We start from the raw sequence: 24,412 nt of genomic DNA on the forward strand, positions 1-24,412 counted from the left end.
ACACTAAGACATTTTAATATTTTCTACCCCTTGTTAGTGGTGTGATAAGAGACTTCAATTCTGAGGTGTCTATTTTAAAATGCATTATTATTTAACAAGACAAACTTTGTACAACCCAAAAGATGTATTAAGATACAAAATAACTCATCACTACTCCTTAAATTAATTCATGACATAAATAAGAAAAATACATCAGAGAAATGGTCACAGAACAGAGGAAATCCAGAAAATGTGATGTCTTAATGAAATATTGTATTGTGGGCTGAATACTGCAACTTGGAAAAAGGAAAACAGTAAAAAAAATTTATGAAATTGGAGATTTCTCAATTTGACAAATGTACCATGGTTATATAAAATGTTCACATGATAGGAACTTGAATAAATTAATATGTGAATTCTTTATTCAAGTATTAGTGATTTTCATATAATTATGAAAATTTACTATAATAAAGTTTATTAAGAATAGGTTTAATATATGGGAATTAAATCTCATTAAATTGTAAAATAAAAGCCTGGCAGGTTGTGGCTCAGTAGATTGAGCTGAGGACCCAGGTTGAAATCCCAAGGTCTCTGGCTTGAGAGCGGGCTCCTCTGGCTGTGCGCACACGCACCAGCTTGAGTGCAGGGTGGCCGCTCAAGCAAGGGATTATAGACATGACCCCACGGTCTCTAACTTGAGCCTAAGGTCACTGGCATGTGTAAGGTTTCACTAGCTCCACTGAATGCTCCCTCACCCGTCAAGGTCAGTATAAGAAAGCAATCAATGAACAACCTAAACCACCCAAATCTCTCCCTTCCTCTGTCTCTTTTGTCAATTAAAAAAAAACTGGAAAGAAACAATTGTAATCTAATTTTATTTTACCTTCTCATAAACAAATTTCCATATTATAACATTTATGTATATCTACATGTAATTAATAGTAAGTGGGTATAGAAAAATTATGGGTGAACTAGTAGGATGATAACTCAAGTTACCAAAAAGCTATGCACCAAAAAATGGTATGGCCATGGTCAGGTGGTTAGAGAGCATCGTTCTGAATTGCAAATGTTGCCAATTTTGATCCCAGGTCAGGGCATATACAAGAACAATCGGTGTTCCTGTCACTCTCTCTCCTACCTCTCTTCTCTCTCTAAAATACAGTAATAAAATAAACAGTATAGAAAATAGGTATGCATTTATTAGAGGTACACATGATGGCTCTATCTGTAGCATGCCGGCTTTCTCTACCCCCTTCTTATACCTCTCAAGGTTTATGTCTCTGTCCTAAGCTCCAAGGTCCCGTGTTTTGCCTCTGTAACTTACCAAAGGTTATTTATTCAACAGCTCACTTCTTTGACCTCTATTTTTCCCTAAATAAATGTCTTACAAAGAAAAGTGAGGCATAATTGAAAAGCATATTGATGTTTCTATGTTTCTAATATTAAAAAATTTTTTAAAACCCCCAAATTTATTTATGGCTCAGTTTTTATTATAATCCCCTCATTATCCAAATTCTTTATTTTTTTAAAAATTTTGATCACTGATTACAAACAGAAAGTGGGGTTGAGGAGAAATATCAATTCTTGTCTGACTTATTTATGAATTTACTGGTTGATTTTCCACCAGAAATCAAACTCACAACCTTGATGTATCAGGATGACACTTGAACCATCTGAGCTACATGGCCCAGGCTCATTATCCAAATTCTTACTTTCTTATTCCATGGTCTGTTGGAACCTTTCTTCTTGGAGTTAAGGGTCTTAACTTATTCTTACAGCACTAGAGATACAATTCTGCTGACATCTTTTGTTCAAAAGGTGCTGCAACTCTGAGTTGATGCTTCTCATCTCTCTCCCTTTTTGTCTGGCTGTCCCTATCTGTCCCTCTATCTTGCTTACTAAAAAAAAAAAAATTACATACGTATTAAATTTTAGTGTCCCAGGCCTGACCAGGTTGTGGCGCAGTGGATAGAGCATTGGATTGTGATGCAGAGGGCCCAGGTTCGAGAACCCAAGGTCGCCAGCTTGAGCACGAGCTCATCTGTTTTGAGCAAAGCTCACCAGCTTGCACCCAAGGTTGCTGGCCTGAGCAAGGGGTTACTGCGTCTGCACATATGAGAAAGCAATCAATAAACAACTAAGGTTTTGCAACGAAGAACTGATGATTGATGCTTCTCATCTCTCTCTGTTCCTGTCTGTCTGTCCCTATCTATCCCTCTCTCTCTGTCCCTGTAAAAAAAATTTTTTTAGGGTCACAGACATACTGATTCACTTTTAATCCTAGGTATTTTATAGTTTTGCAGTGGTTTTTAGAGTCATTTAAAAAATCAACCATATCCTACAAGTTCTTTAAATTATAGTTCATTTTTACAGCTTTACGGCCATAATTTATAGATAATATTTATTATACATAGTAATTCTTCAAGTTACTGACGTTTAGTAAGTTTACAGTTGTGACATCATGAAAATCCAGTTTCTAGAAAATTTCATGACCTTATACATAAAGTAATTAGTGGTTGTATTATTTTTGTTATGTTTTATAAATCTTTTCTATATTTTAAATACAATCCTTTACCAGATACATGCGGAAATGTTTTCCCCCAAACTCTGCCTCTAGTCTTCAATTTCGTAAATGTTGTTCTTGAAAGTTCACGTTTTGCCTGACCAGGTCGTGTCTCTGTACACAGAGGTGGGCCTGGGATTCTGAGGTCCCAGGTTTGAGTGCAGACTCAACAGATTGAGGGTGTCATCATTGGTTTGAGCATGGGATCACAGACATGACCACATGATCAGTGGTGTGAGCCCAAGCTCTCTGGGTAAATAAAGGTGACACTGCCTCAGCTGGAGTCTCCTGGTCAAGGGACATATTAGAAAGCAATCAAGGGCCTGACCAGGTGGTGGTGCAGTGGATAGAGCATTGGACTGGGATGCGGAAGACCCAGGTTTGAGACCCCGAGGTCGCCAGCTTGAGCAAAGGGTTACTCAGTCTCCTGAAGGCCCACGGTCAAGGCACATATGAGAGAGCAATCAATGATCAACTAAGGTGTCGCAACGAAAAACTGATGATTGATGCTTCTCATCTCTCTCTGTTCTCGTCTGTCTGTCCTTACCTATCTCTCTCTTTGACTGTGTCTCTGTAAAAAAAAGAAAAAAGAAAGCAAGGAAAAGCTAAGGTGCTGCAACTATGAGTTGATGCTTCTCATCTCTCTCCCTTTCTGTCTGTTTGTCCCTGTCTGTCCCTTTTTATTGCTCATTAAAAGAAAAAAGTACAAACATATTAATTTTAATTGAGTAAAATTTATTATATTTTTATAATTCATCCTTTACTGTCTTCCCTCAGAACTTCGGGTAAGTTAGATTCAAAATTTTTTTTCCCATTTACTTTGATAAGTTTTATACTTTCACGTCTTATACTTAGATCTGTGATCCATTTTGACTTAATTTTTGTTTAGGGCTGGAGTTAAGGGTCTTAATTTATATTTGTGCTACTAGAGATACAAATATACCACCATCTTTTGTTTAAAAGAAGTACCACTCTGACTTATCATGGGACCTTATTCAAAAAGAAGTAGAGGTAATATTTTTGGATTCTGAATTCTGGTTGTGTCATTCTCACTGATTTTTTACCATTAATGGCCTCACTTTTAGTAGCCTTTCTCAAAGGAACAGATCCAGCGACAACTTCCAGTCCTATGTCTACTCTTTCTCCCCAGTTGGTGATGGCCAGGCTCACACTGTACTCATTTCTCCAAATCTTTTTCTGTTATTAAACCACTTACTGGCTCTGGGCATTTGGCTCTGAGGTAGAGCATAAGCCGGCGTGTGGAAATCCCAGGTAAGATTGTTGGCTAGGGCACACAGGAGAAATATCCATCCACTTCTCCACCCCGCCCCCTCTCCTTTCTCTCTGTCTCTCTCTTCCCCTCCCGTAGTCAAGGTTCCATTGAATCATCTGGACTCAGGACTGAGGATGGCTCCAAGGCCTTCACCTCAGGCGCTAGAATGGCTCCAGTTGCAATGGAGCAACACCCCAGATGGGCAGAGCATCGCCCCCTGGTGGACTTGCCCAGTGGATCCAGGTCAGGCACATGTGGGAGCCTGTCTGACTGCCTCCCCAATTCTCACTTCAAGGAAAAAACAACAACAAAAGCCCAATTACTGCATTAATATCTCTGCTGGTAATTTCCTGTTGTCCTGCCTTTACAAGATGTATAACTGTTTCTCTATAATATTTTATTGTGGACTGTTTATATGAATACTTAAGCTCCTGACCATTTCAATTATTTAATAAAAAAAAATTTTTAATACCAACTTAAAAGCCTTCTATGGCCATATGGCATTTTTTCCAAGCCCACTGAGTGCTTTCAGCTTCGGAGCTATTTTCTCTCTGGAAACTCTAGTCTCTGAAAATACACTGACTTGCTGCTGATAGATATGTGTATCCAACTGCCCTCTTAAAGTTCTGCTTATCTGCCAGACCTCACCTTTACTGAACTATCGCCCCTGAGACAGAGGAATTCCAAAAAGCTGACTAACCACCCCAAGGAGGGGCTCCGGACATACCAGGACTTTTGATTCAACACCCACATGCTCAAAATTCTTCTTGACCCCATATAATTCGTCCCCCTAGCTTGTACTGGTGCACTTCTCCCAGAGGAGTTGCCCCATCAGGTCTTTCTCCTCTAATAAAGCCTGCACACCTGGTGATGGAGTGCCGTCTCATTCATACATCTGGTGCCGAAACCCAGGACAGGGTACTAACTGCCTGAATGATCCTTCTTTGCCATCCAAACTTACAACCAGGGAAGCAATGGGCAGTGGCAGCTCATCCCAGGCTTACTCCCTGATTCTGTTTGGACGTGTAATTGTAGGTTGATTGGCTGGCAGTCTAACCCTGTCCTGAACCCCTGCTGGACCAGAAGGTAAGGAGTTTCTCCCTTCCCCCTCCCTGATTGGCTTCTCTTTTCCACAAAATTTTCTCTGGTCAGACGGTTTTCTCTGACATGCCTCACATTTTGAGGAGTTTGACTTTCAGTCTCAGTGGACTGCACAATAGACTGGGCGCCTAGCCAAACCTCTCCACTCTCTTGGACTTCTTGTACTCGGAGCTTCCTGACAGGTGGTGACAACCTCTATCAGGGATGACTCCCCCACTCGGAGATTCTCTCCTCTTGGGACAGTGACAAAAGGCGGGGACGCCCCCTTTTGCTCACCTGTCTCCACTATGGGCTCTTCAGAGTCTAAGCCTTCTGATCAGACCCCTCTAGGATGTCTCATAAAGACCTCAACAAACTCGGTCTGTAAGACCTCAAACTGAAGAAATTAATCTTCTTCTGTAACACGGCATGGCCTCAGTACAGACTAGACAATGACTCCCATTGGCCTGAAAATGGGACATTCAATTACAATCTCCTAAAAAATCTTTACAATTTCTGCCACTGGATGGGGAGGGCATCAGAGACTCCTTGCTGTAGCATCCACCGGGGTACAAAACAGATATCGGAGACTTTCAGGAATTTAGATGGAAAATTTATTGCCCAAGCTTTTAACCTGCATAGGGGTGGACTCTCGGGTGTCTCAGGGACACTATACTCTTAAAAAGTCGCAGATGAGAGCCACGCCCAAACGCTTACAAACTAGATCTTATATAGGCTGAGCAAGCAAGCAGTTTCCAAAAGCAGACTGGGCTATTAGCTATTGGCGGGGGGAGAAGTCACATGGCATAGTAACATAGGGCAGGCAGTGGAAAAGTTTTAAAACTGTTAAAACTGTTACAAATCTAGGTAGACAGGATTTGGGGGCTGGGTCAGCTCTAAGTTCCTTGTTCCTTATGCAACCTCTCATGCAACCTTCAGGGTAAGGCAGGTCCCTACATTCCCCCCTTTTTCTTAGACATGAGTTAAACCTTTGACTCATTTTCTTCCCCTGCTAGGAGCGTGTAAGGCTGAGAAAGAACCATGAACTTAACAACTTCTATTCTTTCTTTGATGAAACCTAAAACCTTGTTTAGGATTATTGGTCCAATAAAATATTAGAGTCCTTATTCCTTGGAGAAGGTGACCTTGAGAGGCTGATCGGGGTCCCATCGCACTCGCCATGTCCTATTATTCTCTCCTGGTTCCTGGGCCTGCTTCACATGGGATAGGTGGATCCAGTAGGGCTTCTCAGCAATTCTAACAGCAGAAGGTGTGCTGAGCAATACCTGGAATGGCCCTTGCCACCTTGGCTCGAGGTTTCCCCTGCGATGATTAAGGAGCCATACCCATTGTCCAGGCTCTGGTGGAGGTTCTCGGGTGCTGCTTTCTTGGGCTGCTCCTCTTTCCCTCCTTAGTTCTCGCACTTCCTCTCGGATCTGCTGTAATGCCTGTAGGGACTTGAGGAAATTATGATTAGATACCTCTATTTCCTCTCTAGTGAGCTGGAGAACTAATGGAGTAGGTTGTCCAAACATGAGCTCATAGGGAGTCCACTTGTTGACATATGGGGTACTTCTGACCTGGAACAAGGCGAAGGGGAGTAACTCTACCCAGTTCTCGCCGGTCTCCTCCTTTAACTTGATTAAGGTTTCTTTTAGGGTCCTATTCATTCTTTCTACTTGCCCAGAACTCTGAGGCCTGTAAATGCAATGTAACTCTCCTGGGCACTTTCCCCTATATCTAACTAAAGGGGGAAGCTTCTTGTTTATAGCATTGACCTTAGCACAAGCCTTACATCTAGAAACTATAGATTGTACTATATTCCTAATCTGAGGTCCCCTATAGTACTTCTTAATTAGTTGTTCCATCTTATTTTGCCCTAAGTGGGAACTTGCGTGGATTTCCTTTGCAATTTATCCTATTATTCCTTGGGGTAGGTAGAGTCTGGTGTCAGGAAGTTCTATCCACCCCTGCTTATTTCTTTTACCCCCTAATTGCTTTCCTTCCTGCTCTTCTTCAGGAGTATATTTAGGGTCTGGAGGCAGCAAGGATTGAGGCAAGAGCGGAAGAATGTCTGCAGTCCCTTCTTCCGCAGCTTCTCTGGCAGCGATGTCAGCAAAACGGTTTCCTTGAACAATTGGAGAGTCCCTTTTTGATGTCCTTTGCAATGAATTATGGCTACTTTAGAGGGAAGCCAAATGGCATCAAGCAGGGCTAAGATCTCAGTCTTATTCTTAATTTCCTTTCCCCCTGCCGTTAGCAAGCCTCTTTCTTTGTAAATGGCACCGTGAATGTGAGCAGTGGCAAAGGCGTATCTGCTGTCCGTGTAAATGTTGGCCACTTTGCCCTCAGCTATCTGGAGGGCCTGTGTAAGTCCAATTAACTCTGCTTGCTGCGCAGACGTACCTTTTGGTAATGCCTTCTGCCATAAGACACTGTCCTGGGTAGTTACGGCTGCTCCTGCATATCTTTGTCCATCTCGGACATAACTGCTTCCATCAGTGAACAGCGTGAGGTCTGCCTTCTCATAGGCCTGGTCCCGAAGGTCCGGTCTGGCCCCTGTGACAGTGTCCAATATCTGTCTGCAGTCATGGACCACTGATGGGTCTGGCAACGGTAGCAAGGTGGCAGGATTTAAGGCTGCTGTCTTCAAGAAATGCACTGCCGGGGGATTCAATAACTGTGCTTGGTACTGCGTCAGTCATGCATTGGAGAGCCACCTATCCGGTGGGGTACGCAGCACTTGTTCTAGATAGTGCTCTCCAATAACCTGGATGTCCTGACCCAATGTCAGCTTGTTGGCCTCCTTAACTAGGATTGAGGTAGCAGCAAGTGCCCTCAAACAGGTTGGCCAGCCAGACGCTACGGGGTCTAGCTTCCTGGATAGGTATGCTACAGGCCTCTTCCATGGCCCAAGCTCTTGGCTGAGGATTCCCAAGGCTACCCCTCCCTTTTCAGCAATGTACAACTGGAAAGGTTTGGCCATATCTGGTAGCGCCAATGCCGGGGCAGCTTCTAGGGCTTCCTTCAGTGCCTGGAAAGCCTTCCTTTCCTTGTCTGTCCAAATAAACTGTTCTTCTTTGCCCCGTGTTAATTCGTGGAGGGGCCTGGCCAGCTCTGCAAATCCTAATATCCAGAGTCTGCAATATCCTACTGCTCCCAGAAATTCCCGCACTTGCCTTTTGTTAGTGGGTTCTGGGATCTGCAACACAGTCTGAATCCTTTGGCTGGATAATGTCCTTTGTCCCCCTTGTAAGTTATACCCCAAGTAACTTACAGTTTGGGTGACTATCTGGGCCTTCTTGGCAGAGACTCAATATCCCATCTGCTGGAGATCCTGGAGTAGGTCCAAGGTGGCCGTCCTGCATTGCTCTTCTTCGGCTACAGCGATGAGGAGGTCATCCACGTACTGTAGCAGTACAACTGATGGATGGTCAGCTCGGAACCCCTGCAAGTCTTTGCTCAGAGCTTTATTAAAGATAGTGGGAGAATTCTTGAACCCTTGGGGAAGCCTGGTCCAAGTATACTGTCCCACTAATCCATTTTTTTTATCATTCCATTCAAAAGCAAATATGTCTTGGCTTCTGGGGGCTAGTGGGATGCAGAAGAAAGCATCCTTCAAGTCCAATACTGAATAATATGTATGTGTAGGGGGCAATGAGCTCAACAGGGTATAGGGGTTTGGCACTGTGGGGTGTATAGTCTCTACCCGGGCATTGACTTTCCGCAGGTCTTGTACCGGGCGATAGTCCTGGGTCCCAGGTTTTTGAACCGGTAACAAAGGCGTGTTCCAGGCAGACTGACACTCCCGGAGGATGCCTGCTACTAACAGCCGCTTTAGATGTTGTGCTATACCCTGCTTGGCCCTGGAACGGGATATTGCTTCACCCGCACAGGGCTAGCGGTGCTTAACAGCTGCACTATAACAGGTGGCTGATGGGCAGCTAGGCCTGGAGGGTTGGCTTCAGCCCACACTCCGGGTACCTTTTGCCTTAGTTCCTCTGGGACCCCGATAGATTTGTCCTTACCTCCCTGGAGGGCCGCTATCAGGTATTATTCTGATATGGGCACCGTTACCTCTAGGCTTCCTTTTTCCCGGCCACTGTCTTCTTGTTTGAAGGTGATCGTGGCATGAAGCTTCTATAAGAGGTCTTGACCCAGGAGTGGGTAAGGACAATCTGGAATGACTAGAAATGAGTGGGTGATGGTGCCGCGGCCTAGATCAGTGATCCTAGCAGTGGCCCGTGAGTAGGATACTGCTTTTCCTGTTACCCCGACTACCTTCGTGGTTTCTTTTTGTATTTTTCCTTGTGGACTCTTTAAGACTAAATACGTGGCTCCCGTGTCGACCAGGAAGCTAGTAGGCTTTCCTTCGACTGTTAAGGTGACCATGGGCTCCTGGGAGCCAACAGGGATAGAGCCCTGGCCCCGTCAGTCCAATTGGAGCAGTACCTGTGATTCCCGGTTGGGCCTTTCAGCCCGCCGTTTAGGGCAGTCCTTCTTCCAGTGTCCCTTCTCTTTGCAGTATGCACACTGGTCCTTGTCTAGTTGCCTCTGCGGTGGGCCTCTCCCCTTACCTCGATGATGCTGCCCTTCTTTTTCCTTTCTTTCAGAGCTGTTAGCAGCAAGGAGGATTTTGACAGCCGCTTTTCCTAATTCTGGGTCATCCCTATTTACATATACTTTCTAAGCTATTTCTAACAGCTTACTTCTATTTTCTCCTTCAAATCCCTCTAACTTTTGAAGCTTCTTCCTAATGTCTGATGCTGCTTGTGTCACAAAAGCTATATTTACTAACCTGCGATTTTCTTCAGCCTCTGGATCTATAGGGGTATAAACCCGGTAGGCCTCTATTAGCCGCTCTAAAAATGCGGCGGGGGACTCTTCCCGTCCCTGGATAACCTCACTTACCTTACTAAAATTAGTAGGCTTCCTGGCTGCTGCCTTCAGTCCCCGCAGTAGAGCCCGGCGATACTGAGAGAGAGTGCCTCCCTTCCCCTGCTAACATTGGGGTCCCAGTTTGGTGGTTGTCTAGGGAGGACATCCCCTATTTCCCTTTCTGTTTCCCCATCCTCTAGGGAAGCCTTTTCCGCTTCCTGGCTTATGTGGTTTCTTTCCTCTGTGGTGAACAAAGTCTGCAAAAGCTGTTGACAGTCATCCCATGTTGGTTGATGGGTTCTAAAAACAGTCTCAAGTAAGGAGATTAATCCTTGACGTTTTTCTGAGAATGAGGGATTTTGGTGCTTCCAATTATAGAGGTCACTAGTGGAGAAAGGCACATAAATCATACGAGAGGGGGCCCTTGGGCCGGCTTCTAGTGATGGGGGTGCTTCCCTAAGAGGCAAAATGGCGGCGGCTCCCACCTGAGGAGGAGCCAAAATGGCAGCTGCTCCCGCCTGAGGAGGAGCCAAAATGGCAGCGGCTCCCGCCTGAGGAGGAGCCAAAATGGCAGCTGCTCCCGCCTGAGGAGGAGCCAAAATGGCAGCGGCTCCCGCCTGAGGAGGAGGAGCTGAATAGCTTGTGCCTCCTCGGGTGTGTGGTGGACTCAAAAATCTATTTTCTTCCTGCTATGTGAAATTAGGTTCGTCCTGTCTCCGATAGGGAGGAGGGAAGTTTACTGGGTCTAAGGGATCCTCTAGCGGTTCAGGCAAGACAGGGTAAATTCTAGATGACTGTACATTAGACTGCTTTGGGGGGTTGGTTCTCTCTTTTACTTCCTTGCTGCTTTTCCTTGTCCTCTGGTTACTTGCAGTAACACATATTTCCCTTCTCTCTCTCCTGCCCTTCTTTAGATACTTTCTGATATACCTGGGCTTCTCAGTAGCAATATCAACCCACACATCAATATATAAATATTGGTCCGGGTGGGGCACCTGGTAGATAATAGCTCGAACAGCAAACACTATAGGGAGATCAAAAGTTCCCTCAGTGGGCCATCCTACGTTGAAGGCGGACCATTCTAACTGACTTAGGGTCCACAGGGTCTCTCGGTCCGGAGGTGGTCCCCCGTACCCTTGGGCTCTTTTCTGAAAATCAGAGAAATTGTTTAGCAGGCACTCTAGTGGAGAACCGGGTACAGACTCTTGTTGTCCCATTTTTTGGTTCTCAATTTGAATCCTCTTCTTTTCTGCTTCCTCAGTGAAAACCCACACAAGAACAACAATACTAAAAAAATATATAAACAGACTTAAACACACACAAGCAAGTTTTTCATTCGGATTTCTTCCTCTCACCTGTCTTACATTCGACTCAGGCATTCACACACAGCCAAACCGCAGCGCAGCGCAGCGCAGCGCAGAAATTCCTAATGTGACTGGTCACCTTTTTACTGATACAGATAACTCAGGGAGCAGCGTCCTGCCCTTTCCCCTGAGTGCCTGGGTGGGTCTCTGACAGCATCCTGTGTACCACCACAGGCTGCAAATGCTCCGGAGCCAGAAACAGACTACATGGGATCCCCAGCAAAACTTACCCAACTCGAGTTGTCCTTCTGGCCTCTGACCAAAGGTCCCACCAAAGGGGATTCTGGACGAGCCCCCAAAATGTAGCATCCACCGGGGTACAAAACAGATGTCGGAGACTTTCAGGAATTTAGATGGAAAATTTATTGGCCAAGCTTTTAACCTGCGCAGGGGCGGACTCTCGGGTGTCTCAGGGACACTATACTCTTAAAAAGAAGCAGATGAGAGCCGCGCCCAAACGCTTACAAACTAGGTCTTATATAGGCTGAGCAAGCAAGCAGTTTCCAAAAGCAGACTTGGCTATTAGCTATTGGTGGGGGGAGATGTCACATGGCATAGTAACATAGGGCAGGCAGTGGAAAAGTTTTAAAACTGTTAAAACTGTTACAAATCTAGATAAACAGGATTTGGGGGCTGGGTCAGCTCTAAGTTCCTTGTTCCTTATGCAACCTCTCATGCAACCTTCAGGGTAAGGCGGGTCCCTACACTTGCATGCAGGCTTTTCTTCTCCCTTCTCTCCTGTCCTTAATTTCTGTGCCTTCTGTTCTACACGGAGGCCGTTTTTGGCCAAAGAAACCTCACCTAAAAACCTCTGCTCCTAATCTTTCCTTCTCCATGGACTCCCAACTCTCTCTTTCTCCTGCCTGACCCCCAGGGCACCCCTCTCGGGACCCCTCTCTGGTCCCTTTGCAAATCTTTTCCACTCGAGTCTCTTCCCTCCAAGAGCCCCCTCCCTTCTCCACTGCATTCTTCATCCCCTCCCCCCCTCCTTAGAAGCTGTGGCTCTGGCTGAGGTGTCTGTCTCTTCTCCGACCCCTCCTCCCTCCTTACAAACTGTGATTGTGCCTCTTTCCTCCTCGCCTGCTCCCCTCTCCTCAGAGCTCTAAATCTTTTTTGACTTCTGTGACCACGTGGCACTTTAATCTCCTCCTCCTCCTCTTCCTGCAGGTTCTGACCCTCCTTTCCATCCAGCTGCTCACACTGTCCATCCATCAGCTTTCTCTCTTCCTCCCCACTATGCTGGCAACTCCCTGCCATCTCAAAAAACTTAAAAAAATAGAATTTTATATTAAGCTATGTAAGTAAGTAATCCATCTTGTCTCTTTGTCAGAAAATATTTCTAGTATAATTTGAATTGAAACAAGTAAAGCACACTCATTTAAATTCCTTAATTCATAATTTTTATGTAAAGTCTTTGTTTAATGTGTAACTGTGTCTGTTTCTAAGGCCTTAAACCAATAATTACCCACCTCTTAAACCAGGCTTATTCATCCCCATGGACTCTCCCTACAATACCCCCATTCTTCATGTTCAAAAACCTTCAGGGGCTAATCACCTCTTACAAGCCCTACACCTAATCAATGAGGCAGTAGTTCCCTGCCATCCAATAGTCCCTAATCTCTACAAGTCTTAGACCTCAAGAATGCCTTCTTTACTATTCTTTTACACCCTGACTTTTACTTTCTGTTTACCTTTATCTGGACACTAATGCAGCCCAGCAATTTACCTGGACTGTCTTACCCCCAAGGGATCAAAAACAGCCCACACCTGTTTGAGCAGGCACTAGCTCAGGATTTAGCAGCATGCAATCTCAAAACTAGTAGTCTCACAATATGTAAATAACCTACTCCTCTGCAGCTCTCCCTGCCTGCCTCAAGGAGACACACCTCCACCCTTCTTAACTTCCTTGCTATGAAATGATATCATGTCTTCTCTGCTAAGGCTCAACTTCACTCTCAGTCTGTAGTCTATCTGGGCATCACCTTAACACCCACCACCTGAGATCTCACCCTAGATCAAACTCAGACCCTCCGCAGTCTCCAACCACCTACCACTACAGATCAAATCTTTTCTTTCCTCAGTCTAATAGGCTTCTTTAGACACTGGATTCCCAATTTTGCTCTCTTAGTCAAGCCCCTCAGTGAGACCTTCTGAGCATGGCTTTTAAGGTCTATAATGGCCAAGGAAGTAACAGAAAAGGCAAATAAGGCCCAAAGAAGTCAGGAAATACCATCTTTTGGCATATGCTCTTAAAGGGTCCAGCACCCTAAAGGGCTTCATAGAATTGTATCAGGGCCCTGCTCCAAAGTGGAAAGAAAGGTCATTGAACTGAAGCCTGCCAGGCTTCCCAGCCCCATCAAGGGATACACCTCTGCTGTGGAAAGAGGGACATGAGAAGGTAAGCTGCCCCCTTGATCCATAGAGAGAGGGTTCAGTCTCTTCTAGCCCTGCTCCAGCTACCTGTGACCTGACTTTGCCCAGCATGCTGGGAATTGCCACTGAAGGCCCAAGGACATCCTTCACGAGCCTAAGGTATTTCTTCCAAGTAGCAGATAAGCTGATCTCATTTCTTGTAAACACAAGGGCCATCTACTATGCCTCGCTTGAATATTTAAATTTTATTTATCGCTCAAAGATCTCTACTGTGGGTATTGACAGTCTGATTTTGTTACTTTATTTAATGTATAGTGTCTCCTTTATTCCTCTTATCTCAATGCCCCATGCCTATTATAGGCTGGAACCTGCTGCTAATTCCAGCTAGAAGCAGTGGTCACTAGTACTTAAACTCAAACTGCAAAGTGTAGAAATGTAACTGTGACATTCGAATAAAAGCCATAAAATACATTAATGGGCTTTAGAAATAACTTCAAAGGAACTAGTCCAGTAAACAGATGAGCCAGACTCCCAGGATGGCTAGGAGCTGAGGAGTCCTTGAGATAGAGAAGTCATTAGACTCCCAGGATGGCTAGGAGCTGAGGAGTCCTTGAGATAAGGAAGTCACAAGAACTCCTAAGATAGTAAATGTAACCACATCCTAGGGGATAGATAGGGATATTTCCAGCTGGGGCTTTCAACTGTATGACTGGTTACTAAGGCACGTGACTAGAATTTAATTTGGGGGAGCCAATTGCTAAACGCCAAATTCACTTCTGTATGAACTGCTTGCTTGCTATGCTATAAAAACCCCTAGACTGTAGGCGCTCGGTGTGACTCTTGTGACTACCACTTGAGTTCACCCCTGCACAGGTTTGTTTTGTTTTGTTTTGTTTTCTTTTTCTCTTGGCCATAAAACTTTGTCTGAAACTCTCCAAACGTCTCCAGTGTTTGTTTTACCCGGCGAGTGCAACATTTTATGGGGGCTCGCTCCAGGATTCCCATTACGGGAATTTTGGCTGGGGACAGGCGGAACAGCTCGAGCTGGTGAGTATTTTGTTGTGGAATTCCTTGTTTCTGTAATCTGGCTCTGGAGCATTTGCAGTCTGTGGTGGCAGACAGGACGCTGTCAGAGACCCGCCCAGACACTCGGGCCAAGGGCAGGACGCTGCCAGCCAAGGTTTCTGTTTCTGTCTGAAATCGATTGATCGTTTTGAAGTAGTGAGCTCACTCGCGCCGCGCCGCGCTGCTGTCTGGTTGTTTGTTTAGCCTGAATGACTGTGTGGGAAATTTTGTGTATTGCCCTCCTGGGATTTGCTGCACTGTTGTGTTTGGTGTTAATTTGTTTGCCAGTACAGTGTGATCAATGCTCATCCATCTGGATCACCCTGCTTATAGGGTGGGGAATCCTGTGTGTTGTCTTTGTAGGACTAGAAGCATACCTGGCTGAGAAGAACAAGTACCGCGAGATGGGACAGCAAGAATCTACTCTTAAATCCCCTCTTGATTGCATTTTAAGTAACTTCTCTGATTTTCAGAAGAGAGCTCAGGGTTATGGGGGACCTCCACCCGATCGAGAAACTCTCCGGACCTTAAGCCAAGTGGAGTGGCCATCTCTTAAGGTTGGATGGCCATCTGAAGGAACCTTTGATCTGCCCATAGTTTTTGCAGTAAGAGCCATTATATATCAGGTGCCTCACCCAGACCAATATGTGTATATAGATGTTTGGATAGATATAGCTACAGACAAACCTGGGTACATTAAGAGGTGCATAAAAGCAAATCAAAAGGTTAAGAGAGCTATTTGTGTGAGCGCAGCGGACATTAAGCCTCGCCCTCCCTCCGCTCCACCTGCACCTAAAAGAGAGCCTCCCAAATCGTATCCGGTCCTTTCTGATGTTACTGAGGATATAGTAGACCCTGTAAATTATCCTCCTCCTTATCAGAAGCCCAGGGAGCCGGATTCAATGGTGCCCGAGAATGTCCAGAGTCCTCCCCACACTCGGGGGGGGGAACCCCTTATGCTCAACCTCCCTTTGCTGGAAGTGCCCCAATGTTACCTCTTAGGGAGGTGCTGCCCCCACTAGATGAAGGACCACATGCACCATCCCGAATGATTTATATTCCTTTTTCTACTAATGACCTTTATAATTGGAAACATCAGACCCCGTCGTTTTCAGAGAAACCTCAGGGGTTAATTTCTTTGCTTGAGACTGTTTTCAGGACCCATCAACCAACTTGGGATGATTGTCAGCAGCTTTTGCACACCCTGTTCACAACGGAAGAAAGAACCCGCATCAGCCAAGAAGCTGAAAAAGTATTTAGGGAAGAGGGGGGCACTGAAAGGGAACTAGAGAGGACGCTCCCCAGGAGCCCCCCCAGTTGGGATCCAAACAATGTCAGGGATAGGGAATCGCTTACCCAATATCACCGGGCTCTATTAAGGGGAATAAAGGCAGCTGCTAAGAAACCAACCAACTTTAGTAAGGTAGGTGAGGTAACTCAGGGGAAGGATGAGTCCCCTGCTGCATATTTAGAGCGGCTAATGGAGGCCTACCAGGTTTATACCCCTATTGATCCTGAGGCAGAGGAAAATCACAGGCTAATAAACATAACCTTCGTCACTCAGGCAGCCCCAGACATTAGAAAGAAGCTCCAGAAAATAGAAGGATTTGAGGGAAAGAATAGGAGTGAATTATTAGAAATAGCACAGAGAGTCTATGTCAATCGTGATGACCCTGAGTTAGGGAGAGCAGCTGTAAAACTACTCTTGGCACAGCAATCAAAAGGACCAAAAGGGAAACAGCAGCCCTTTAAGGGAAAGAAGGGAACTTTCCCGCAGAAGCAACTAGATAAAGACCAGTGTGCTTATTGCAAAGAGAAAGGTCATTGGAAGAAGGATTGCCCTAAGCTACAGGCCGTAAATCAGGAACAAAGCTCACAGGTTTTGCTCCAATTAGATTGACGGGGCCAAGGCTCCATTTCTGTTGGCCCCCAGGAGCCTATGGTCACACTGTCAATTGAGGGGAAACCAACTACCTTCCTAGTTGACACGGGGGCCACTTATTCCGTCCTAAAGAGACCACTTGGGACATTACAAAAGGAATCCACAAAGATAATAGGGGTCACTGGCAAGGCTGTCTCATATCCTCGAGCCACTGCTCGGATTACAGACCTGGCGCGAGGGACTATTACTCATTCATTCCTGATTATTCCAGACTGCCCTTACCCGCTGTTGGGACGAGATTTGTTGCAAAAATTTCAAGCAACAATAACCTTCAACCAGGAGAAGAATGCAGAAGGCAAGGTATTAGTGACTGTGCCAATATCAGAAGAATACCTGATTGCCTCCCTCCCGGAAGGTAAGAGCGGGTTTACGGGCATCCCCGAGGAAGTAAAGCAGCAGGTTCCTGGAGTTTGGGCAGAGAATAACCCTCCGGGATTGGCAGTGCTTCAGCCGCCTGTAGTAGTGCTGTTGCGGAGTGATGCCAGCCCAGTACGCATCAGACAGTATCCTGTACCTGCTCGGGCTAAACAGGGTATAGCACAGCACTTGAGGAGCTTATTAGAAGCCAGGATTCTCCGGGAATGCCAATCTGCCTGGAACACTCCTCTACTGCCAGTACAAAAGCCTGGAACTCAGGACTATCGCCCAGTACAGGACCTGCGTGAAGTGAATGCTCGGGTAGAGACCATACATCCTACTGTGCCAAACCCCTATACCCTATTAAGTTCATTGCCACCAACGCATGTTTTCTATTCAGTATTAGATTTGAAAGATGCCTTCTTTTGCATTCCATTAGCAAAGCAAAGTCAGGAAATGTTTGCCTTTGAGTGGAATGATCCTGAGAATGGACTTTCAGGCCAATACACTTGGACCAGGCTCCCTCAGGGTTTTAAGAATTCACCAACCATATTTAATGAGGCTTTGTGCAAAGACTTACAGGAGTTTCGAGCCGGCCACTCTTCAATTGTGCTGCTGCAGTATGTGGACGATCTCCTTATCGCAGCCCCAAACCAGGAGAGTTGCCAAGAAGCTACATTGGAACTACTCCAAGAACTGCAACGGATGGGCTATCGAGTATCTGCTAAGAAGGCCCAAATTGTCACCCAAACCGTGAGTTACTTGGGGTATGACTTGAGGGGAGGACAACATAGTTTGTCTAGCCAAAGAATTCAGACTATATTACAGATTCCTGAGCCTGTAAGTAAGAGGCAAGTACGAGAATTTTTAGGTGCCGTAGGATATTGCAGACTTTGGATACTGGGATTTGCAGAGCTGGCCAAACCTTTGCATGAGTTAACACGGGGAAAAGAGGAACAATTTGTATGGACAGAGGAGGCTCGAGAATCTTTTCAAAAACTCAAGAAGGCCCTAGTTGCAGCCCCGGCATTAACCCTGCCAGACTTGTCTAAGTCTTTTCAACTATTTGTGACTGAGAAGAAGGGCATTGCTCTAGGGGTCCTCTGTCAAGAACTGGGACCTTGGAAAAGACCAATAGCCTATCTGTCCAGAAGACTAGATCCTGTGTTATCAGGTTGGCCAAATTGTTTGAGAGCACTTGCTGCTACCTCCATCCTTGTTAAGGAGGCCAGTAAACTGACTCTGGGTCAAGACATTCAGGTTATTGGAGAGCACTATTTAGAACAAGTGCTGCGGGCTCCACCGGATAGGTGGATCTCGAATGCCCGACTAACACAGTATCAGGCACAGTTGCTGAACCCCCCCGCAATACAATTTTTGAAAACAACGGCCTTGAATCCTGCTACATTGCTCCCGTTGCCAGACCCATCGGTGATCCATGACTGTAGACAAATATTAGATACCATTACAGGAGCCAGACCAGATCTACGGGATCAGGCCTATGAGAAGGCAGATTTAACTCTGTTTACAGATGGAAGTAGCTATGTTCGGGATGGGCAAAGTATGCTGGAACTGTGGTGACCACTCAAGACACTGTGTTATGGAAAAAGGCACTGCCTAAAGGCACATCTGCACAATGGTCCGAGCTTATCAGACTCACACAGGCCCTTAGAATTGCTGAAGGGAAAAGTGCCAACATCTATACAGACAGTAGATATGCCTTTGCCACGGCCCATGTACATGGCGCCATCTACCGGGAGCGTGGGTTGTTGACTACTGCAGGAAAAGAAATTAAAAATAAGGATGAAATTTTAGCTCTATTAGAAGCCATTTGGTTGCCTAAAAAGGTGGCAATAATACATTGCAAAGGACATCAAAAGGGGGATTCCCCTATAGTAAAAGGAAACCACTTTGCTGATCGAGCGGCACGGAATGCAGCAGAAGAGGAGGAACACACTAACCAACTGCTACTCATCCCACCCCCTACTTTACAAATAGAACCGAGGTATGAGCCAAAGGAAGAGGAGAAAGGTAAGCAACTAGGGGGTAAGAAAAGTAAACAGGGATGGATAGAATTACCAGACAGCAGAATATACCTACCACAAGGAGTGTTAAGACAAATAATTCAAGAAATACATAGAAGCTCCCACTTAGGACAACAAAAACTAGAACATCTAGTAAGAAAATATTATGAGGGAGCGGAAATCAGAGATATCATACACTCTGTTGTGTCTAGGTGTCAGGCCTGCGCCAAAGTAAATGCTGTCAATAAGAAATTACCTCCTCTCATCAGGCACCGAGGAAAAGCTCCAGGAGAACTATGGGAAGTGGACTTGACCGAAATGACTCCAGGGAAATTAGGCTACAAATATTTGCTTGTTCTAATAGACACCTTTACTGGATGGACTGAGGCTTTTCCTACAAAAGGAGAAACTGCTTCAACAGTTTGTAAAATACTTTTAAGAGAAATCATTCCATGATATAGCATTCCCATTGCTATAGGGTCAGATAATGGACCTGCTTTTGTGTCCAATATATCACAGGAATTAGCAAAAAGATTAGGGATCAATTGGAAATTACATTGCATTTATCAGCCTCAAAGTTCAGGGCAAGTCGAGAGGATGAATAGGACCCTTAAAGAGACTATAATTAAGTTAAGAGAAGAGACTGGAGAAAATTGGGTAGAGCTACTCCCTTTTGCATTATATAGGGTTCGAAATACACCTTATACAGGAAAATGGACTCCTTATGAGTTAATGTATGGGCAACCAACTCCTTTGGTTCCACAAATAACGAGGGAAGAAATTGAGGGTTCTAATCAAAGTTTTCTAAAGTCCTTACAGGCATTACAACTGATACGTGCAGAAGTACGGGCACTTAGAGACCAGCAAAAGGACCAACTCAAAGGACTTCCACTGCCAACTCCACCGGAGCCAGGACAATGGGTATGGATTCTTAACCACCGTCGCGGGAACCTTGACGCTCGGTGGCAAGGACCGTTCCAGGTACTGTTCAGCACGCCCACGGCTGTGAGGATAGCTGAAAAACCTTACTGGATTCATCTATCACATGTAAAGTTAGCTCAAGAACCGAGCTTGAAGGAAGCCAAATGGAGAGTCAAAGCGGATCCCCACAATCCCTTAAAAGTACGGTTCTTACCTGAATCGTAGCAATGGTTTTCTTTTGTATGTTATCCAGTATTAAACCAGTACCTGCTTTCCAGGAAACCCTGAATCATCCAGAGAATTTATGGGTGGCTTTAGCACGCACCCTAAATGTCTCATCGTTTTGCCTTGAACAGGATAGTCATACTCATTTCATGCTAGGAAAATGTCTACGCCCGGTATGTAAACCGGCAGCTGACATAAGGAATTTAACTTTCTTCTCCAGTATCCCTAATGTTGGGCAGATAAAATGTATTATGCTCACTTTGTTAAAGAGGCCGTTGCCCAGGTGATATTAATGTGTGTTGAGAATCGTTGTAGCCTGAGGCTTGGTTTTGGGATTAAGCCTGTCCCACCCTTTTTGGTGTGAGGTGGTACAATCCTATCATGCCTCAGAGAAGTGACTTTGTATTAGAGACTTCCCTATTATGTATATTGGATTAAGGGTTTGGATTTCTACACTATAAAAGGGAGGGAGAACGGGACTCGGCTCTTGGTTCCTGAGGTTAGCATGAGAGAGCGGAGAGAGTAGAGCCAGCAGCTAAAGGAGGCCACATGGAGGAGGCCAGGAGAAGCAGCCAAGATGGCGGAGTGCTGAGTGAGATGCCAGTTTGTGTAGAGTTTGTATCTGGGATAAGGAAGGAGATGGGGAACTGAGGAGAAGAAGGCTGGTGAGCTAGAAACCTTTGATTCTAGGAAACTCGGATAAGTCAGTGGCTTTGTGAGCACTGAGTGTGAGTGGGTTTTGGAGCCCAGTGTGTATTTTTACTTGCCCGCCGGGTGCAAGGTAGGATTAAAGGCTATGGCCCATCAGTTTTTGGCTCCGCTGTTTCTTTACCGACTGTCTGAATCCAATGCGAACCTGCATGGGCTGGGCTGCTCTGATGGTGGCCCTGGCCTTGACTGCTGGCTTTACACCTAATAAGACTGTAACTTATCTAGATTTAGCAAACTGGGGAAAAGTTTCTTATCAGTTGCCACGCCATGCATTACAGATTCATACTCCCCATAGCATTATTGTACCCAATGATACTTGTGTTCTTTTTGTTAATTGTAGTAAAAATTCTAAGACAATCCCTGGTTTTTTACCCTGTAAGAATACTATCAAATACCCTTCCATTTATGGCTATGTTACCCTGCCTACTGGATGGTTCTTTACCTGTAACTCTATGACATATAATTATATTCCCCCTAATCTTACTGACACCACTTGTTGTTTATCTAGGATTGCTACTTTCTTACCTAACAAGAATGATTTGTTACTTCTTGAGCATAATACCACTCTTCGCAGTAGGCGTGCTGCCTCCATCCTGGTAGGACCTGAATGTCATGATGAAGTACGATTATTGTCAGAAGCTGAAGGATATGCCATAATTTTAAGTGTTGTAGGGAATCTAGTATGGGGTGCTTACAATCATAGACAAATCCAGCATTTAGCTTGTAACTTAGCTAAAAGCATCAATGAAACGTCTCAAGCATTGACTCTTTTAAATCATGAACAGCAGCAATTACGTCAAGCTATTTTAGATAATCGGGCGGCTATTGATTATCTATTATTATTTCACCACCAGGGTTGTGAAAAAGTAAAAGGAATGTGTTGTTTTAATTTAACTGATAACAGCAATGAAATCCAGGATAAAATAGATAAGATAAAACAGTTAGCAGAGCACATTCAGCAAAATAATGACAATTTAGATTGGTTCACCTCTATATTCAAACTGTCACCTTGGCTAACTACATTGATAACTACACTAGCAGGACCATTGTTAGTATTGTTATTGGCCCTCACTATTGGACCCGTAATCCTTAACAAGTTATTTGCTTTTATTAAGGAAAGAATAGAAACAGTTAAAATAATGATTTTATCTCAGCTGTAACAACACCTTAGTGCAGCCGAAGAATCTCCGTTATAGTTAAGGATTTAACTAGGACAAAGAGGAGGAGGAAATGTGACATTCGAATAAAAGCCATAAAATACATTAATGGGCTTTAGAAATAACTTCAAAGGAACTAGTCCAGTAAACAGATGAGCCAGACTCCCAGGATGGCTAGGAGCTGAGGAGTCCTTGAGATAGAGAAGTCATTAGACTCCCAGGATGGCTAGGAGCTGAGGAGTCCTTGAGATAAGGAAGTCGCAAGAACTCCTAAGATAGTAAATGTAACCACATCCTAGGGGATAGATAGGGATATTTCCAGCTGGGGCTTTCAACTGTATGACTGGTTACTAAGGCACGTGACTAGAATTTAATTTGGGGGAGCCAATTGCTAAACGCCAAATTCGCTTCTGTATGAACTGCTTGCTTGCTATGCTATAAAAACCCCTAGACTGTAGGCGCTCGGTGTGGCTCTTGTGACTACCACTTGAGTTCACCCCTGCGCAGGTTTGTTTTGTTTTGCTTTGTTTTCTTTTTCTCTTGGCCATAAAACTTTGTCTGAAACTCTCCAAACGTCTCCAGTGTTTGTTTTACCCGGCGAGTGCAACATAACCACTCTTTCCCTAAGTACTTGTAGGATTTATAGGTTACTCAGCAAATTGTTCAAAGAGTGTCCAAGAGGCACTTTCAGCATTACATCACCCAAGGAATGACTTTCACATGGACAAGTCCACACACCGTGATCCTGACAACTCCCACTGCTGCTAAGGGCGACTCTTTCCTCCACCTTGACCATCTGGAGCTCAGAAACAGAGAAACAAAACCGACCCCTTGTCCTTTTATTCTCTATCCACCTCTCATGCTGTATCAATGGAATTAGTGGTTTCACACAAACTGGGTGTCTTGACTATAGCCTTTCATTAGTCCACTCACTCTCCTATTTATTTTTCTACCTTTTAGACCCTGCCTCTTATATTTATTCACTAGTTTCTTACAGAACTATATGCAGACCTTCGCCAATCAGAAAATTGAAAAAAATCTACCTAACCCTACACACCAACCCTAAAACCTGCCCTCGCGAATCAGTAAAATGTGAAACCGTATATCAGCAAATCTCCTAAATCCTATTTTTCAAACCCTACAGGTCCCCTAACCCTAAAGCTCTCCCATATCCCTGAAGAACTAGGAGAATGAATAGCATTCACCTCTTAACAATTCTCAGTTTTTTTACCCTTCACATAGTAAGGGGACAAGATCGCTGGGCCTTCTTGGCTGAAGAAGAGCCTACAAACAGACATGAAACATTTCTTTTAGCTCAAGCTAACTGCTCTCTCCAGGGCTGCCAGAAAAGAATATCTCTAACTTTACCATGGAAGAACTTTCACACACACCCCTATACAACCCTCCTTATCTCTGCATTCCTGATCTTCAAATACTTGCCTCTTTCTTTATTAAGTTTCTACAGGCTCCGATGAGAGAAATCTCTAGGATTATCTACAATCAAATGCTCCTGCACTCCTATTCCCCAGTACCCCAAGGAGAACTTCACAAGAGAAATATCAAATAGGTAGGGATGACAGCAGGAAGAAGCCACCCCTCAGCCCAAGAAGTTTCCTCCTGAATGTTCTCCAAACCCCCTTCCTTTTAAACCACACATACTCAGTCCTTCTAAAAACTTACACCAACAGGTTCCCTGTCTCTTAAAATCTCCACATGTCCTCTCATTCGAGAGGAACCAGACCAGCATGTCTCATGAGGCTTATCAGGAGACTATGTATCAATCACCATGTCACTCGGTCCACTCAGCACTCGCAGCAAGCAACTAACAGCAAAATTTTTTTACTTCCTCACTCAGGTTTTCAGAGACATCACCTGGTTCAGACCTTACAGCACGGAAATTAATGACCTCCTTAACTGGATGAGGGACTTGGCTTGGCAAGGTTCCCTACTTGAGTTCTCTCCAGAAAAAGCAATAATTTTCCAATTTTTTCTCCTCATTACCCCTCACCATGTATTATAAAATTAATAACTGCCTTTCTTTTTTATGTAACCACAGAGCTGAGAAATTATAGATATGTGTATTCCAACTGCCCTCTTGATGTTCCGCTTATCTGTCAGACCTCACCCTTACTGGACTATCACCCCTGACACAGAGGAATTCCAAAAAGCTGACAAGCCGCGCCAAGGAGGGGCTCCAGACATACCAGGATTTTTGATTCAACACTCACATGCTCAAAATTCTTCTTGACCCCATATAATTCGTCCCCCTAGCTTGTACTGGCACTCTTCTCCCCAGGAGAAGTGCCAGGCAGGGTTCCTTTTTCCTTTCAATAAAGCCTGTTACTCTGGTCTTTCGGACTCCCATGGATTCCAACAGCTGCAAGAGTCAAATACCAGAAAACGAGATAATCTGAGAATCTTCCCACCTTTCAGCCACCCAGGCTTCAACGTAGCTGCTTTCCTTCTGTGCCCCGTCAGCTCCCCCAATCTGGTGGCCCCC

The 24,412-nt window shown here is 44.8% G+C and overlaps 1 protein-coding gene and 1 long non-coding RNA gene across 2 annotated transcripts in view; both read left to right on the top strand.

The window, feature by feature from the left end:
* The window catches only part of LOC136399307 (uncharacterized), a 597,663-nt gene that overhangs the window by 534,351 nt on the left and 38,900 nt on the right, over positions 1-24,412 (top strand). The window lies entirely within an intron of this gene.
* The window catches only part of LOC136399252 (zinc finger protein 43-like), a 134,940-nt gene that overhangs the window by 71,628 nt on the left and 38,900 nt on the right, over positions 1-24,412 (top strand). The gene's annotated exons all lie outside the window — the stretch shown is intronic.

The sequence above is a fragment of the Saccopteryx leptura genome, chromosome 3 (assembly GCF_036850995.1).
Source record: "Saccopteryx leptura isolate mSacLep1 chromosome 3, mSacLep1_pri_phased_curated, whole genome shotgun sequence".
Taxonomy (NCBI): Eukaryota; Metazoa; Chordata; class Mammalia; order Chiroptera; family Emballonuridae; genus Saccopteryx; species Saccopteryx leptura.